At 34.2% G+C, this 20,175-nt stretch overlaps 1 long non-coding RNA gene across 1 annotated transcript in view; it reads left to right on the plus strand.

Moving 5' to 3' along the window:
* LOC308496989 overlaps window positions 1-11,733 on the plus strand; it is a 129,018-nt gene extending 117,285 nt beyond the window's left edge. Inside the window, exon 3 of the long non-coding RNA XR_013993239.1 lies at window positions 11,642-11,733. This is a non-coding gene — a long non-coding RNA (uncharacterized lncRNA). The remainder of the gene's footprint in view (window positions 1-11,641) is intronic.
* Window positions 11,734-20,175: the final 8,442 nt, after the last annotated feature.

Below are 20,175 nucleotides of genomic sequence, written 5' to 3' on the forward strand. Positions count from 1 at the left end.
CTATAACAACTCTGAAATATTGCTAGACAAATATTTCTAGTTTCCTTTACCCTGTATTTAGATAATGTACTAGTTTAGGCTTATTTTTTTATGTTTAGACGTGGGTCTCCAGTTCAATATTATTCAGTCTTAGACTCTAATTTCTAAGTATTCATTTCCTTTCCCAAGATCCTCCTTGGCCACAACTGAAACAGGAATTGGAGAATGAGTAACCATTGCAGTGGGAGTAATGAATTGACATAATTATTAAAGTATTGACTTTCTTTTCATCTATAGTGACTCCAATTAAATAATTGATAATATTCTTGTTCTTTTTTTATATTCTTCTTCTCATTCCAAGGAAAGGATGCTTTCTTGATGTGTTTTCTCTTACATTTGGCTAAATAACTTGATGGCTTTCTAATTAAATACTGGCTGAGGAAATGTATGATATTTAATTTAAATGGTTGATGCAACAAAAATATTTAAATATATTTTTTTGTCAAATTGTTTACTACTCTTTCATAAGGGAATCTTATATCTGAAATATTTCATAGTCTCCTAATTGCAAAATAATTTTTTAAGTACACTTTAGTACCAACACAACTTTGTAATATCATTGTTATGACTTATAAATTTATATTTATATAATCATACAAAATGTATGCAGACATATACATATGATGTTTTATAGTAAATTACGTCCTGTAGGAGATTATTTTGTTTACTCTTTCATCAAATTGAAGAAACCATTATGTTTTTCTGAAATCTTCTTTCTTACCTAATGAAAAAAATTATTGTTGAATATTTGCCAGATATGTTTGCATTCATTATCAAGAACTCCTTAATCATCTATAATATATCCACAATAGAAGCTTAAAAAATTTTGCTAATTTGGTTAATGAGTCATGTGATTAAGGTTATGTGAACAGAAATAGCTTCTGATTAGAATACTACAAAAATGGAATAAGGTTCTCGTCTTTATCACATGCATTTTTACTTATTGCTATTAATTATAGTATGGGTTTTAAAATTTAGTTTATTTTCTACTAACTCATAATGGTCTCAATATATTATCTTTTGGAATATAGACAATGTAACTCAATTATCCAGTCATAAGTCACTAACAGGCTGTTAAACAAATGTAGGAGTTAACTCACATGTTTAACCATGATTAATCAACTATTAAAAATTTGATTTAAATTGTGTAGAAGCACAATTTATCAATTTTTACAATATAGTTTAGCAATCACAGAAGGTATTTTGGGTTGTTTTATCAGATTGTAAATACACACACACACACACACACAAATATCCTAATTTGCTAAATATCCCAAAGTATTGACATAGAACTCTATTACTGGTATTCACAAATTAATGACTTAGTGGAATTCCTGTGGAATTTTAATTTCCAGAGAGAAGAAAAATATTTATTAACATTGTTTAATAATCTCATGGAATAAAGATGGAGCTGTTTGAGAAGTTGGGAAAGGATTAGAATTTGTAATTTATCAATGCCTGTGTAGATATGTCTAAAATAAAAAATAAAAATAATAGCAGTTGTATAGTTTTCGTACCCTAGAACAAGAAGAATGCAATATGTATGCACTTTAAGTTATGCCAATTTCATTTAATACGTAAAAAATTAACAGAGCAAACAAGAGATTTCTATAATTTCATAGAGTTCTGCTTTAAGTATAGAGAGATAAAACCAGGTATCTCCACTAGTAAGCCCAGCCCTTGTTCAATGCCAATTGTGAGGGGATCTGTATAATTATTGAATCCCCCTTAAATTTATTTTAAATTAAAATATGTTATCATAAATTTATTATTGGTGTCTTTATATAGAGTTATCTACTTTTCATTTATCCTGTCATCTACTTTCATCAATTTCATCTACAATCATCATATTAATTGTATTTTAGTATTGTGTTATTTTTTATGTATTAGAATCATCAAATAATAGTCATAAAAAAAGAAGATACTCTAGCCTTTCCCTTTGACTATCATTTTACTCCTCTGGCTATTATTCTCTCTGTTGAAGCAACATTTATGTTTAACTTCAAATAGAAATACAGATTATCATATTCACTCAAGGAACTATGCAGATAAATTCAGATCAATATTCTAAAAACCGTCATTCAGTTTATTTCATTCTTACTAATGTTTTAGAAATGATGCCCCAGAAACAATGAAGATTGATATTTTCTTAATATTTTGTTAATTTTAAAAAATATTTTCACTTATCCATAACCTAATTTCTTATATCAGAGTGCCAAAAAATGTATACACATGACTTGTACTCATGTTTTGTTATTGGTATATATTGAGTATTACATTTTTAATACAGTTTTCTCCTTTCTTAAAATTTTTGGCACCCTCTGCATAGTATGTTCATGAAATTCTTTCAAGTGCTATGCTATTTTGACCACACAATTAATAAAATAAATGTTTTCAAAGTGATACCAAGTAGTAACCTTTCCGTCTTTTCTATATACAAAGTAGGGAAGGAACACCACATACGACATGTTAATTATCATAACAAACTCATTATGCCAACTGCTTGCACACAAGCAAAATTTATCTGGCATCCTCTCTCCTTGTGTTCATCTGCCTTTCCTTATCTGTTTTCTTTTTTTTTCTCGCCATTTGTTGGCATGTTCACTTTTCAATCACTTTACCTTGGCATCACTAACAAACCTTACTTACTCTTTTTTATTTTTTCTCCCACATCCAGGCTGTTCATCCAACACGTTTCAAAATTCTGTTATTTCTTCCTGTTCCTGCCCTTAAAAGCTGTCATTTCCTTTCTGTTCCTGAAGCCAAAAACCTCTTCCTAACATCTTTATCTATAGCAACATGTTCTCCTCTTCTCAAAATGTATTCTGTGGTTAAACCTTATAAGTTCCCATTTTCCATTCAGGGTGGTTACACATTTTACATTAACTTGTTTGAAAATTACTTTTGATGCAACTGATGTTGAATTCCACCAGATTCACCCTGGGACTTCTCTTTTAGATTGTCCAAGTAGAATCTCCTCCTACCCACTTTGCTTCTCCATATTGTTTTCAATGCCAGCCACAGTTTGTTTATAGTTTTTGCCATACTTCGAAAATAAAAAAGTCTCAAGCTTTATGCCTCTGTATCAATCAGCATAAAATTCGAATATGTGGTTAACAAACAACCCCTGAATTTCAGTGGCCCATAACAGCAAAGGTCATTTTTCCTTCAGTACTGATCTCAGGTGGTGTACTGTGAGTATTAGCTACACATTGTCTTCACGTTAGGCCCCAGGCTGACAGAGAGGCCTCTGGTCAGGACATTTCAAGTTTGTGGCAGAGGGACATAGGATCATTGTGCTGGCTTTTAAAATGTCTGTTTGGGCTGACAAAGGCCACATCTGTTCACACATTTTTGAAATTAAGTCACATGACAGTGCTTGGGTTCTGTGGCTTAGGGACATATGTTTCCCACAGGTTCACTGAGGCCAGAGCACCAACCTACTCAGCCAGTAGCAATATAATTTACCAGCCCCCCACCCCCACATCACTACTACCACCACAACTTCTATATGGATTTTGATGAAGAAAATTAAATTTATTTGAAAAAAGGAAAGGCATAATCTATCACTCTCTCTCTAAAATTAGGTTGTCAATTTGAAACAAGTCTCTGTCAGATTGTAAATCTGAGTGGCAGAGGCAGGACAAAATGTATCTTGGAAATATGAGCTTCAGAAGGACAGATAAGAATGATGACAAGAGGTTCTCTTCAGTACAGTTGCATATACAAGCATTATTGTCAGTTATTTTTTATCCAAATGTAAGGGCCATTGAAATAGTGTGTGAATGTCACCAGCTGAAAAGAATAAGTAGATGAAAAGAACCAATTAACAAATGTATTAGGTAGGGTGACTTTATGGGAGAAAATGTTGACTGAGTTCAGGACCCTTATCTGAAATGCAAGAGAGGGAACTGACATGAAACTCAAATTTGATACTGAAACTGTAATTTGATAATGAATTTGAACTCTCTCAAGGTAAGAATCTTTATTTTAGCTAAACATGTGATTACGGTTAGATTTAACTAATTGATTTTCACTGCTGTGAAGTTTTTTTTAATTCCAGCTAATTATTTTAAATAAATTATAAAATATTTAAAAATATACATAGGTCTACAAAATATTAGTGGATTACAATAATTCAATTATCTTGTTTGACATTAGATAATTGTATCGACTAATTATAAAATATTAATGTTATAGATTATCTTAAAAATGGTTTAATCCAAATTTGCAACCAATCCTGGAAAATTTCTTAGGTTTGAATTGGTGACTATTCTTTCTCTTCTTAAGTCTCTGTTAGAGAGCTCCATATACATCACTTGTCAACCTGTTATGTTGTAAATGCTTCTACTTTTTAGAAAAATCTCCCTTCACATTTACCTAAAGTTTAGCTTTTGAAACTTTTGGGTCTTTATCACAGTTCAGCCCACCACGAGACCCTCTAGGTCCATTTCATCTTTTCCTTGAAATAGCTTCAAACATCTACAAACTGTTATGCATTCTTTCTTTTTCCTTACCTTTTCCAAAATAAATTAATTTCTCTAATGTTTTCTCTTGTGGCAAAATTTATAGATCTTTTAACAATCTGATCAAATTTCCCAGAACTGTTTCAAACACTAAAGAGATATTTATCATCTGTGTGCTCTGCAATGTTAGAAATTGTGCTGATAAAATGTTGGGTTTTCAAATGCAGTTCTTACTTTCCCAACCTAATTGGTAGACAGACAATTAGAAACAATCACACAAGTTCATGTATAGTTGCAGCATACTTTCTTAGCATGTTACATGGAACAAACTTCCCTATAATATTACATGACCACATCTAATCGATTTGGCTTACACATTATATTTCCTCTATCACATTCTATGTTGCATTAGCTTTATCTGCAGTAGCATTAAAATAGTGATAATTCACTGGTCAATAATACATTATTTCAATTCTTTAGTATGCTTTCATATAGATAATTTTCAATGAATTTTTTATTTCTACTTTCCAATTCATATTTTGCAATATTATCACCTATTAAAAACCCTAAAGAAACAACCCACCCCTCCAAAACAAACAAACAAACAAACAAATGTTCTGTCAGGTTTTTCCAGGTTTTCATTATTTGGTTGGAATTATTTAGATCAAATTTAAGTTAAATATTAGCCCTAGGCATGAGGGAGTATGGAAAGGGAATGTGGTGTGGTTTTAGTTGGAAATCTTTGGAAGGTTTCAGGTTGAATCACAAGAGACAATTGCTGTTTGTACCTCTTTGCTAAAAGTCAGTAATAAGCTAGAATGTGATGACTTATTGTTTTCATATAGTTGAGAAATAAAAGTCTCATTTTACTCTTTTTTACAACTTTGTAATCATAGAATACTCAAGAAAAGCCTAAGGTGGAAAATGTATTGAACTTAGCAATTTAAGGAAAACTGCTGTTCTTGTCCTCTAAAAATGAAGGAGATGATTGAAACTTAAGACATTAAGAGGTAAAAGAAATTGAATTCTCAAGATTAATTTTGTAAAGAACCTAAGGAGTTAGTTCTGTTTTTTATCTTTCTTAAAGAAAAGTTGCAGTTGTACCTGGTTAAAGAAAATGAAATCTTCAAATTTCATTACATAAAGGCAGGGAAGGGGGGAACCAGTATCTGACCTCGACAATTTATGTACAGACAATGTCCATTAGAGATAGATTTCTAAAATTTGTCATTGTTAAGGACATACAGGAAATACAAATATTTCCTAGATTAATACAATTTTAGAGTAAGGATATTATGAATCTGATTCAAAGGATATGCGAGTATTTCATGAAAGAAATTCTATGATATTAATTAATGTTCACTACTAGAATAGTAGTTTAACTTTACCAACTTTTTAAAGTTTAAAATACTTTATTTAGGTAAAATTAAAATAAAATGTATAAACTGTCAAATGAAAAGTTGATGCATTTTCTTATCTAGAATAAATATCAGGACAATGACAAGAAAGATGATCAGGAAAAACAGTGACTATCTGTATAAAGTCAATTTTTCATTCACACCCTAGCTTCAAGCTGAAACCCACTGAACTGAAGTAAAATACTTTTCCCCAAGTGTCTGTGTGTTTCTCAAGTAAAGAGGAGTCAGTGCATCATCAGTTCAGATGGGATACTGTTGCAGTAGCCCACAGTTGGCTTACAAGTCAATTTTTAAAAATATCTTCAGCTTTGCCTTTTTTAACAGTCCTTTTGCACATAATGTTCTGTGCTTCTGAGCCCATCTAACAATTGATCCTGGATTTGAAACTGACAGCTGTGAACTATCAGAAAAATGATGTGGTGAGTGTTACCATGCCTAAAAAATTTGAAAGAAAGATTTATTTAGGCAGGTTGTAATTCATGACTTATTCATAGACAAAGAACACCAGTTTTTATCTTGTGAGTCACTTTAAGCCATAGGGTTTTGAAATGAGACATATATATATTTATAAGTATATAATGATAATATAACTTATTTATATTATTTATATATTTATTTATTTTACTACTAATTTAAATTTATATTTATGTTTATGTTTTCATATGTAATGCAAAAAGTGGTATTGTAGTATAGATACCAAATATTATGTAAGACTACAAATAGATTCTGAGCCAGCACCCCATAATCAAGTACCCATAAGTTATACTTGTCACACTGAGAGAGATAAATCACAGTTATAGTACTTGTCTTTCTCTTTCTGACTTATTTCGCTTAACATGTTCCCTAGATCCATCCATGTTGCTGCAAATGGTAAGATTTCTTTTTTCTTTATGGCTGCATAATACTCCATTGTATAAATGTCCCACAGTTTCTTTTTTTTTTTTTAATTAATTAATTTATTTATTAGTTTCAGGTGTACAAAACAAGGTAATACTTAGACGTTCATCATTTATATCCCTCATACTGTGAACCCCCCTCCCCCCATCCACTATCCCTCCGACCTCACACTGAACCATCACATTATATATATAAAATTATAGTTGGCATTCATTAATGTTTAGCTTCTGATGTACAATGCCATGATCAGGTATCCACAGTATCCCTGAGGTGGTCTCCCAAATAGGACGCATGTCCATCGGATACCCAACAAAATCTTTACAACATTATAGAATACCTTCCCCAAATTAATTTTCAAAAAAAAACCCTGAGGACATCTTGTGGTTACCAGCTGCTTCCAAATCCCTTCACCTTTCCCCTTATCCCCAACCCCCTCCCACACACCCATCTAACCACTCTCGGTTTTTTCTCTGCGTCCCCAAAACTGTCTCTGATTAGTTCATTCACATAGTCTTTTCTTTAGATTCCATATATAAGTGAGATCATATGGTACTTGTCTTTCTCTTTCTGACTTATTTCACTTAACATAATGTTCTCTAGATCCATCCATGTTGCTGCAAATGATAAGATTTCTTTCTTCTTTATGGCTGCGTAATACTCCATTGTATAAATGTACCACAGCTTCTTAATCCAGTCATCTACCGATGGGTATTTCGGTTGTTTCCATGTCTTGACTATTGTGTATAGTGCTGCAATAAACATAGGAGTGCATACAGATTTTTGAATTGGAGTTTCAAATTTCTCCGGATAGATGCCTAGGAGTGGAATTACTGGATCATAGGGTAATTCCATTTTCAGATTTCTGAGATACCTCCATACTGTTTTTCATAGAGGCTGCACCAATCTGCAATCCTACCAACAGTGCACAAGGGTTCCCTTTTCTCCACATTCGGGCCAGCACTTGTTGTTTGTTGATTTATTGATGATAGCCATTTTGACTGGGGTGAGGTGGTATCTCATTGTGGTTTTATTTGCATTTCTCTGATGGTTAGTGAGGTTGAGCATTCTTATATGCGGAATCTAAAGAAAAGAATAAGTGAATGAACTAATCGGAAACAGTTCTGGGGACAAAGAGGAAAAACTGAGGGTTGTTACATGGGGTGGGTGGGGATAAGGGGAAAGGGGAGGGGATTAGAAAACAGTAATGGCCTCAGGGTTTTTGAAAAATAATTGGGGGAATGTAATCAATAATGTTGTAAAGATTTTGTAGGGTATCTGATGGACACGTGTCCCATTTGGGAGACCACCTCAGGGAAGATGTAGATGCATGATCAATGTACTGTATACCAGAAGCTGAACAATAATGAATGCCAACTATAGTTTTATATATATAATGTGATGGCTAGGTGCGATGTCAGAGGAATAGTGGAAGGGGGGTGGGGGATGGGGGGTCCACAGTGTGAGGGATATAAATGATGAACGTCTAAGTATTACCTTGTCTTGTGCACCTGAAACTAATAAAAAAAAAATCATATATACAGAGAACAAAAATATAAATAAATAAAAAATAGAACAAACAAAAAAATCATAGTTATAAAGCATGTTATGCAAGTTCATGTTCAGTTTGAAAATAAGCCAAATGTTTCTAAAATACTTGATTCTTAGAACTTTTTACATTTTGTTATTTTTGTGTGAAGTATTCTAAGCCTCTGTTCACAAAATATTTACTGTGAAACTTATGTTCCAGATAACCTGTTTGGCATGGAAAAAGTGTCAGGGAGTGAGAAATGTAAATCCAGCTTTTTCAATTTCACACAAGTTTTAAGAAATCTGGAGTTCTGACTTATTTACAAAGGAAGGTTTGTCGTTGAGTCTCTCCATGCGAGTAGGTCGGGACTCCATCAGAGATAGGTATGTTCTCCTCCACGACCTCCTATGGCACTTTAGAAGCACTGATTGACAATTACTTCGCAGCATTATAGCCTGGGAGCAAAGAAAATATTAAGAACAACTGGGAATAAGTATTGTGGAAATAAGTCTGATCCTAGAATGCCATCATGATATGTAGTCTAATAGGGCAACACTATTTTTTACATTTGGTACAAAATATCCACATTATTTAACAAAGTACAAATCTTTCTGGAAACCTTTGCCTCCTCCCACCTCCTTTAATGTACAAGAATGTACCATCACCATAGAGTTCCCTAAACCATAAAATCAGTTGATGATTTTTTTTTTTCAAATCTGTTTCATTATTACATTTTGGACAAGAATGGAAATAGAACACTGGGAAACTTTATAAAAGTTGCATGAAATTTAAATTCATTCAACTGTTTAAATTGAAATGAAGCTAGCTGATAGAAATTAAGTAAATTTTGGTTCTATCACCATTCCATCTGTCACTTTAGTTTTTCTCTTATTTAGTATTAACTTTTTCTCTCACTAATGAACAACCTGACCTTAGCTGCCCTTTGGCTGACTATCATCTCCTTATTGTGCCGTCTAGTAGGGTTATTTGACCCCAAAGTGACCTGTTTCCAAACCTTTTCTTTCTGACAATCAATGTCTATTTAAATTTGATCATTTCTTGAGAGGATTTTAAGAAAAATGAGAGTAGATTAATTTCTTATTTTCTTTGTGTGTACTTTGTGGTAGGTGTCCATGTAATGATAACCTCATTTTAATGCCATAAATAACATTGAATATTGGATTTTTTCATACTTGCAATGTGATCTATTATACTCAATATATAATTTACTTAAGTTTTATCAAGTATTTACCCACCCATCTGGTAGGTGTTCACACTAAAAGAAGAAAGGAAGAATGGCAGAAAAGTAGAATGAATACTCTTATTAGTGGTTGTTATTGGGACTTTTGGTCTTTATAAAAATTCCTAAGCACTCAAACTAAATAAATTCAACAACTATTTAATATTTAATACATAGGAGATGCTGTATAGTAAAGAATTTTAAAGTGTTTTCTCAAAGGAGTTTAAATCTAGAAGAGAGAAAAATGCAAATGCCCAATAACAATAATATATAGCCTAACAGTATGAAAAAAACTAAATTTCTCCTCTAATATTCAAACCTATACTAATAATCATTGACATTGACCTAACAATAATTGAAAACAAACAAACAAACAAAAAATCTCCCAGAGTTTCTCCAGGTAAATGGAGAGTACTGGTTTTCCTCAAAAGATAACGAATGTCTCAGTAATTCTGGGTACATTAAAATGCTATTTTAAAAAAGTAGGAAGGGGGAGTTATTGATTATTCTATGGCACAGGCATTAGAAAAAAAAAAAGAAAAACCACTATTATGTTGATAATTACATATAGAATGGTATATGCAAAGGAATTTTTAAAGAAACAAATTTTAAATATTTTTCTACAACAATTCAAACAAGTTCTAGGTTTATGCTCAGAGAAATAGGAAGCTAGAAGAAGTGTTGTTCACACTTTAACAATTAATAAAAATCTGAACAAACTAAATAATTTTTTCATGAAAATATTAGAGAAACAGAATTATAGCGCAGTCAAATAATCCGAAGCCTGGGAAGAGAGAAGACCAATAATTTTCGTACTTGTGGCTGGTTCCTCAAGACAATATAAGCCAATAAGAAGATACAGCTTAAAAAAAAAGTTAAATTGCCAAAGGTTGGCTCACATAAGAATGAGAAGCCAGTAGGCACAGTAGGGCCAGACAGAGGGGAGTAACCTCTTCCAGGGTCTCACAGGGAAGACACAGAGAATCTAAAACAATTTTCTTGTGGTGCTGACTTGAAGCCGGGAAGAGAAAACACTGCTGAAACTCCTCACCACCATCCCTACTATTTCCTCTAGGGAAACAAGCCATTGATTTGCAAAGGTAACGACAGCAAACACTCTCCCTTCAGAGCACTAGTGAAAAACCATCATGGTTAGTGGAAACTAAATACCCTTGAGAAAGGGGCAGGTATGCTTTACCTCCTTGTGAGTGGGGAGACTTGGTATTCATGTTGAAATTCGGAGGTTTCTACATTGTATGGCATAATAAAAACAAGAAACTGGCACTAATAAAATGTTAAATGTGATAGTAAGTAGGATTAATTGGATAGACAGAGATTTGAATATTTGTAATAAAGAAAAAGCAACATAATGAGCAAAGACATGGAAATAAGCACACCAGGCCTATGATTCACTTATGATTTGTCAGGACTTTGACAATGCTGTACTTGATGAAAAGTAGGGAACTGAGAGTAGCCACAGTGAGAACTCCGGCATCAGGGTAAATTGGATGAGGTGCTCTTTGAATAATGACCATGGACATTATGGGAAATGCAATGGCTGAACAATTTGGGCCTGACACTTAGCTCCTGGTTATGAGACTGAAACAAGTGGTGTGACTGAGTCTTTATTATGCTAAACCTATTGAGAAATGTGATGGTGGTGGGGGATCTCACCATAAAAAATAGATATAGAGATAGTGCAATAAAGAGAAATGCTCATTCTACTATGGTAGGCTTCCTTATGAGGCATGATGTAGTCTCTAAAACACATTTATCAAATTACCAAAGAGGTCTAGGGATTGAGGAAATGTAAAAAAAAAAAAAAAAAAAAAAAAAAAAAAAAATCAAAGGAATGATTTAGTACATAGATAGGAGGGTCATCTTTTTCTTCTCTGTTGGACAATTTTGTATGCAAATGCTTTAGAAGTAAAGTTTAGAGAAAGATGAACACTGTTTCATGACAAGGTGACTATATTAGTTTCCTAGGGGTGCCATTATAAAGTTTCACAAATTGGATGGCTTAAGACAACAGATTTTTTTTTTTCTCTCACAGTTCTGGAGGCTGGACATCTGAACTCAAATAGTTGAAGGGTCATGCATCTCTGCAGCCTTTTGGGGAGGATATTCACTTGTCTCCTCATCTTCCGTGAGTCCTGGGCATTTCTTGACTATGACAGTATAATTCCAGTCTCTGCCTCTGTCTTCCCATGGTTGTCTTCCTTTGTGTCTCTGTATCTCTGTGTTTTTACATGGCATTCTTTCTGTACTGTATTCAAAATTCCATTTTTTCATAAGGATACCAGTCATGTTAGAATCAGGCCCATGATAATGAATTCATTTTTATGTGATTAAATCTGCAAAATCCTTTTTCCAAATAAGGTCATATCACATGAATTGAGAGTTAAGACTTTAACATATCACTTTTGAAGGGAGCACAATCCAACTCATAACAGCTACAAGCTCTAAAGTAAGTTAAAATTTTTCATGTTAATGGCAGAGGTATTAATAATCACTAACAAAAGAAAAAATGATACTAGTTAATCTTTATTTAGTCTTAGTTCTAACTTAGTTCTAACTACTGCTTTATGCAATCTACCACAGTATCAATTTAATGACTTTTTCTAGAAACACTTTGAAAAAGTGTTTGAAAAAGGTATTGTGTTTTTTTTGTTGTTGTTTTATTTTTTCCCAAAATCATATAGTGGGCAAGTGATAGAGCTCATATTATAACCTAGGCAGTGTATTATGTTCTTGGGGGCAGCAAGTTATTTAGTCATATAAAATTATAAGAAACAAAATCCGTAAGTAGATCTTTGGCATTAGCATGATCAGAAATAAACTAGAAACTTAAATAAGACAGAGTAATATCCATGTTTCCCTTTTGGCTTAGAGTGAAGAGTGCAGGAAACTTTTTGTTTTTGTATTTGGTAGAACAACTCAAGACATCTGTCGCAAGATATCTAAAGGCCCTAAGGAGGGAGAAGAGATTCTTCCCTCCCAGGGATCTTGACAGATAATTTATAAACTTGAGAAATTAGTGTTTCAGAGATCTCATGCCTATGAGATTAGCCTAAAGACTCTTTGGGAGAGTTTTCTTATTGTTACCCAAATGTTTATACTAGTTTGATGAGGTCAGGAAAAATACAGCTATGAATCATTATATTATTTATTTTAAAGAAATGGAAGGAAAGTCAAGAAAAAACACTGGAAAAGGATGTAGAAAAATAGAATTCAAAAGAGTTGATTGATCTTACAAAACTAAGCATACTCTTTGCACACAATACATCAATAATTCCTTAGGTTTTCCCCGAAGTGGCTGAAAAGAAATGCCCAGACAATAATCTGCATATAGGTGCTAAGCGGTTTATTCATAATTATCAAAATTTGGACACAACCCAAATGTCCTTCAATAGTGAATGAATAAATAAACTGATACAGGTAGACAATGGAATACTATGTAGCATTAAAAAGAAATGATCTATCAAGCCATGAAAAGACATGGAGAAACCTTAAATGACTATTCCTAAGTGAAAGAAGCCTTTCTGGAACGGGTCTATACTGTGTGATTCCAACTACGTGACGTTCTGGAAAAGACAAAACTATAGAGACAGTAAAAAGATTAGTGATTGCCAGGGATTGAAGGAAGAGAGGGATGAACAGACAGAGCACAATGGACATTTAGGGCACTGAAACTATTCTGTATATTTCTGTATAGTTATATATGCTATAATGGTGGATATATCATCATACATTTGCCCAAACCCATAGAATGTACAACACCAACAGTGAATCCTAATACAAACTGTGGACTTTGAATGATGATGATGTATCATCATAGGTTCATCAATTGCAACAAACGTACCACTCTGGAGGGGCATGTTAGTAGTGGAGTAGGCTATGTGTGAGGATAAGGCATATGGGATATTTCTGTAACTTCCTCTCAATTTTTTTATGAAGCTAAAACTACTATAAAACATAAAGTGCTTTTAAAAATGCCATAAAAATACTTTGGAAATCAGGACTGAATTGTGTCATAGTTTAAGTGAAATTACAGAGAAATTCTACAAAAATGTACAGAGAGTTGAAGAATGAGGACAGATAATTTAATTTGTTTACTAAAAGTTAAGCTTTAGTAGGTAATTTCTTTTTTTAATAGGTAATTTCTAATAAAGTACAAAATGTAGAATGAGCTTTGCAAAAAAGTAAAATTTATGTTTATGGTATGGCGTGGAAATGGAAACTGCTATGAATGTTGGTGCTGAAGAGAAGGACAAATGGGATTGTAGCTTGATGTCATAGTACTTTAGAGGGAAGTTTGCATTTGTGTGTGTGTGTGTGTGTGTGTGTGTGTGTGTGTGTTTTAATATAGAAGACAAAGTTTAAAGTAATTACTGCCTTGAGTAAAACTATACAATTATTTTTCTCCTTTTCCAAAATGAGAGCATTTGAAAAGATCCAGTAATTAAATAAGAGAGATTAAAAACTTATTAAATAGGGTACACTTCCTTTATAAATTGAATATTTGTTTGATTCTTACTGGTGAATGGTTACTTGTAATCATTGTACAAACTTAAATTCTAGATATTTGGATGTCAAGATGTCAGCAACTTGTTACCCTTAATTTTTTGAATAAGTGGTCTCAAATTTTAATATAACTTTGTTTTCCTGGATAACCTGATGAACAGGCTGAGTGAAAGTTACTTGGTTTGAGAAATAAAATGTGTACTAAAAGCAAACTAATAAACAAAGAAAACCTGGCAGTTTGATTATATTTAGTAATAGGTAGTTTGTCTGTTTTTTAATAATAATTTTTCAATTGCAGTTGGCATATGATATTATATTAATTTCAGGTGTACAACATAATGATTAGACATTTATATAACTTGTGAAGTGAGCACCTCAGTAAATCTAGTACTCATAAATCTAATACATAGTTATTAATATTACAATATGATCGACTCTGTTATGCATGCTATACCTTACAAACACAAGATTACTTTGTAACTACCAATTTGTACTTCTTAATTCCTTCCCCTTTTCACCCATCCACTCAACACCCCTCCAATCTGGCAACCATCAAATGTTCTCTGTATCTATGAGTTTGTTTTTGTTTCATTTGTTTATTTATTTTGTTTTGTAATTCCTCATATATGTGAAATCATATGGCTTTTGTCTTTCTCTGTCTGATGTATCTCTCTCAGCATAACACCCTCTAGGTCCATCCATGTTGTTGCAGATGACAAGGTTTCATTTTATCTTATATCTGAGTAATATTCCATTCTATATATCTACCACTTCTTCTTTATCCATTCACCTACTGATGCACACTTAGATTGCTTCCATATCTTGGTATTGGAAATAATGCTGCAATGAATATATGAGTGCATCTGTTTTTTCAAATTAGTATTTTGGGTTTCATTGGATAAATATCCGGAAGTGAATTACTAGGTCCTTGGATGTCTCTTATAGCCTTTGTTTTAAAGTCTGTTTTGTCTTCTATAAATATTGCTACTTCAGCCTTTTGTTTGTTTCCATTTTCATGAAATACATTTTTCCATCTCTTTACTTTTAGTTCGTGTATGTCTTTCTGAGTCTCTTGTAGGCAGCGTACGCGTATGTACGGGTCTTGTTGTCTTATGGATTCAGCCACCCTGAATCCATTTTGATTGGAGCATTTAATCCTTTTACATTTAAAGTAATTGTTGATAGATATGTAGTTATTGCCATTTTATTATTCGTCATTTTTATCTCTATTTTTTTAAAAATTGTGTTTTAAAGAAGTACCGTGGGCTGCCCTGTGGCTCTGTGCTGCTAACTCCAAAGGCTGCTGGTTGGATTCCCACATGGGCCAGTGGGCTCTCAACCACAAGGTTGCCCATTCAACTCCTCGAGTGCCACAAGGGTGGTGGGCTGTGCCCCCTACAACTAAGATTGAAAATGGCAACTGGACTTGGAGCTAAGCTGTGCCCTCCACAACTAAATTGAAAGAACAATGACTTGGAGCTGATGGACCCTGGAAAAACACACTGTCCTCCAATAAGAAAAAAAAAAAAAAAAAAGAAGTGCCTCTAATATTTCTTGAAATACTGGTTTGATGGTGATGAACTCTTTTAGCTTTTTCTTGTCTATGAAGCTCTTTATTTGCTCTTTGATTCTAAATAATATAGCTTTGCTGGGCAGAGTAATCTTGGTTGTAGATCCTTGCATTTCATCACTTAGAATATTTTGTGCCAATCCCTTCTGGTCTGCAAAGTTTCTGTTGAGAAGTCAGCTAACAGTCTTATGGGTGCTCCTTATAGATAACTGCTTTTCTCTTGCTGCTTTACAATTTTTCTCTTGATATGCCTTGGTGTGGGCCTCTTTGAGTTCATCTTGTTTGGGACTCTCTACACTTCCTGGCTTTGTATGTCTATTTCCGTCACCCAGTTAGGGAAGTTTTCCATCATTAATTCTTCAAATAGGTTTACAATTCTTTGTTCTCTGTCTTCTTCTGGTACCCCTATGATGTGAAAGCCATTATGCTTCAGCTTGTCCCAAAGGCCCCTTAAAATATGCTTTTTTGGATTCTTATTTATTATTTATTTATTTTTGTCTTCTAATTTGGTGTTTTCTATCACCTTTTCTTCTAAATCATTGATTCAATCCTCTGTTTTATCTAATCTAGTGTTGATTACCTCTGATATGTTGTTGATTTCAGTTGTATTCTTTATTCTGACTGGCTTTTTTTTATGTTTTTTTATCTCTTTGCTGAAGTTTTCACTGAGATTAATGAGCATCTTTATAACCAGTGTTTTGAACTCTGCATTTGATAGATTGTATGTCTCCATTTTGTTTAGTTCTTTTTCTGGGGTTTTGTTCTATTCTTTCATTTGGGACATGTTTCTTTGTTGCCTCAGTTTGACTGCCTTCCTGTTTTTGTTTCTAAGTATTAGGTAAAGCTGCTATGTCTCCCGGTCTTAGTATAGTGGCCTTATGTAGTAGGTGTTCTGTGGGGCCCAGTGGCACAGTCTCCTTGGTAACCTGGATGGATATTCCAGGTGTGTCCTTTGTATGAAGTGAGTGCCCTCCTGTTGTAGTTGAGTCTTGTTTGCTGTTGGCACATCAATGGAAGGGGTTAACCCTCAGGATGATTGGCTGTGACTACAGTGGAGAAGTTGTTGTGCAGGGGATTGCTTACCCTCTGGAGCAAGATTTCCTTTCCAGAGGGGCTCTGGTGTATCCCAATTCTGGCCTTTGAGTGTGTCATTTGTGGAGATGGTTGGGTGGTGCTCTGATATGGTCTGAAACTGGCCACTGAGTGTGTTGGGCATCTTGGGAAGGGCTCTGGTACAGGCCAAGTTCAGCCACTGCCTATGACCTGCCTGGGGTCACTTGGTATGAGCTATAAAATGATCCTCAGATGGTTGTTACTTGTGCTAGCCTTATAGGTGCCTGGGAGAGGCTAAGCTGTGAACCGAAGTGGACTTCCAGTAGTGCTGGGCTTGGGGTTGCTTAGCAAGAGGAATGCGGCATACTGAGACCAGATGCTGCTTATTTGGGATTTGTGAACTTTGGACAGATTTTTAGGAAAGTCTGCAGCATGAGCCAAGCGAGGCCATTTGTATGGAAAAACCACTGGAAGTGGCCTGAGTGGGCTCACAAATTGGATGGGATGGGATCTCAGGGAATCAGCAAAGCTGGGTAAACAGTGTTAGCCATGTCAATGGTGACTCAGATATGGCACCCCACTGCAGGTGCAGGCTGAGGAGTGGGAGGGCTCAACAAAGGAACAATGTGTCTGCCAGCACTTCTATCCAAGGAAAAGCTGCCCCTCCAGCTCTTTTCCTGAAGCCAGATAATTCAGTTCCCCCCCATATGTCCCTGGTGCCTTTTGAGCTGGTGCCCCAGTGCTGGATTTCAGAGCAAGTGAATTCATGCATGGGCCCTTTAAGAGGGTGCCTGGGACTCCAGCAGTCATCTGTTTCACTCAGCCACAATCTCCCCTTGTTTTCACTGCCAGAAGTTATGGGAAGTTTTCTTCCTGGCGCTAGAACCCTGGGCTGGGAAGCCCAGTGTGAGGCTGAGTCCCTTTGCTCCTCAAGAGAGACCTCAGCAGCTGAGCTATCACTCTTGATGTTTAATCACCACACATGAGTGTGGGACCTGCCAATTCTTCATCTCCATCCCTCCTACCAGTTTTGATGTGGCTTCTTCTATTTGTCCTGCATTATAGGACTTTTGCTCAGCTAGACGTCAGGCAGTTTGCAATGATGGTTGTTCTGTGGTTTATGTGTAATTTTGATATAGTCATGGAGAGAGGTGAGCACAGCATTTACCTTCTCCACAATCTTGACTGGAAAGGACGTGAACAGATACTTCTCCCAAGAAGATGTACAAACGGCCAACAGATATATGAAAAAACATGTTCAACTTCACTATCTATTAGGGTAATGAAAATGAAAACCACAATGAGATGTCACCCCACACCTGCTAGAATGGCTATTATCAACAAGACAAATAATAACAAGTGTTGGAGAGGCTGTGGAGAAAAAGGAACCCTCATACAGTGTTGGCGGAAATGCAGATTTGTGCAGCTGCTATGGAAGGCAGTGTGGAGGTTCCTCAAAAAATTATGAATAGAATTACCGTATGACCCAGCAATCCCTCTCTTTGGAATCTGCCTAAGAAATCTGAAAACCTCTATCCATAAAGATATGTGTACTCCAGTGTTCATTGCAGCATTCTTTATGGTGACCCCTTTACTTTTGTGCTGTACAGGGTCCTGGGAGAAAGACAACTCATCTTGGAATTATAAAAGAACATAAGCATATTTAACTTTTTAGAGAACTCGTTTTTGGTTGAAACTCTACAAAGTAATATAACCTCAAATGACTGGGGGACCTCGTATGAGTAATTCATTAAATATCATGCTTTCAAGTAGAGCTTTTTTGTTGTCATTTTTATAACTTACACTTAGTTTTCAGAGCATTTTTCAGAATGTTCTCTTCTTTTCTAATTGTGAAAAGAAATAACATTTTCAAGCACAGCATCGACAGTTGTGTTGTTCCTTACACATTACACTGTATTCTTCCAGGAATTAGATATTATTCTCGAACATAAAGGAAAGAGAAAGCAGTTTCATCTTTTTTTTTTCCTCCCACATGTATCTTTTACTGAAGAAATGAATTTCAATATATTTCTGTGGAAGCATGGGTTTTAATTATTTTCTCAGGGACTGACAATTCCAATTTCCCAGATGATAAGTTAAATGTGTAATGCTCGATTATATATCACATTTCATTATATGCAACTGGAAATACCCATGTGAAAGTTATTCCCTGGAAATAGACCACTAAAGTACCATTCAGTCTACTACTGGTTTAGGACACAAAATGGTATTTTAGTATCCAGAAATGGTTAAAATATCAAATATTATGTAATTTACTTTCTTCAAATATTTTAATAATGCCAAATTTTTTATCGTTTGCAATGCAATTGCAAAAATGTTGTCATTTTGTACTCATATTAAACCCAAGAGATAACTATTGCTGTCTCTAGTACACAAATGAAGATATTACAGCGCTAAAAGATTTTTTTGTTACTAACGTATCTTTGGTTGTTAAGGGGCAGGGCTAGAAATTTTACACAGACGTACTAACAGTCGTTCGTGGCTGGTTCCTATAATACAACTTCCTCTAATTTAGTTTATATGAGGAAATTTAATTCCTCTTCTGAGAGAAAGAAATATTCTCAATATGAAATATTAAACTAGCAGCTTTTAGTGCTTCATCTGGGAAATGCAAAATACAAATACTTTAAAGTGTTCATTTACCTTTTAAAATAAGATAATGATTAAATGAAAATAAAATACATGTGGTCAAATAGTGTATAAATTACATTTTTCTTTGTCTAGAGTTCTGAAAAAAAAATTGATTGTTGGTTAGCAGAACAAGTATTTCTCTAGCAGTAAAGCAGACGTTTTTTTTCTAGTGACATGTGAGAGTGGGTGGTGAGTATTTCAGATTAGAACACTGCGTTACTGTGAACAGACAAGAATGTATAAGGGCTGGCTTTACTTTTTTTTCCCCTTTTCTTCTTAGATTGTCCATCATGCAGACTTTCAGAATTAAATTACAGTCCCTCTTCAAAAAAGAAAACAAAAAGCAATACTAGATGAACTTGGGTTACAGATAACCTCTATAAAAGATCATTTGTTTATGCTTTATTTTCTCTGGAGAAGAATTATGAAATGCTTAATCAGATAAGTATTAAATTATGTTTTCTCCTTTCTGAGGATAAGATAAAATTAAATTCTCGTTTGGATTATTATTAAATACACTTGTCAAAGCCTAAGAAAATATTGCTTCTCTTGGATCCTACTTAGAGGAAAGCACCTGTAAGGTTATGGAAAAGAATATCTCTAATTTAGGAACAGTTCATCTTCACAGAAGACTAGATTCAACATATAAGCAAACGAGCAAACACACCTACATAGATTCAAGATTTAATTTTGCGCAAGTAATATGCCTAGTTAAAAAAAATGCACTTTGAGATCACATGATTTTTTAAGCAAAAACAAACAGAAAAAAAACAACCACACATTTTTTC

Source organism: Rhinolophus hipposideros (genome assembly GCF_964194185.1).
Source record: "Rhinolophus hipposideros genome assembly, chromosome: 4".
Taxonomy (NCBI): domain Eukaryota; kingdom Metazoa; phylum Chordata; class Mammalia; order Chiroptera; family Rhinolophidae; genus Rhinolophus; species Rhinolophus hipposideros.